Here is a 233-nt window from a genome sequence, read left to right as displayed (position 1 = left end):
CCATAAATTACTTTATTTCTCATTAAATGAGCACAGAGTCATTACCATATTAATAACAGATATGTTTATTATTACATATCTATCAGTGCGGCTTTCAATACCACTTGAAACATGCAAATCGTCCTAAGGACGAATCAGTTTTCCAGTGCTTCTTATTTAATACACAACTGCAAAGCCATTATAAATTACTGAGGAGGTATTCGGTTAAGAAATAAAATAAAATAAAATAAAAC

This window comes from Antrostomus carolinensis, unplaced genomic scaffold, assembly GCF_000700745.2.
Source record: "Antrostomus carolinensis isolate BGI_N321 unplaced genomic scaffold, ASM70074v2 scaffold1781, whole genome shotgun sequence".
NCBI lineage: Eukaryota > Metazoa > Chordata > Aves > Caprimulgiformes > Caprimulgidae > Antrostomus > Antrostomus carolinensis.
This window is presented reverse-complemented; position numbering follows the sequence as displayed.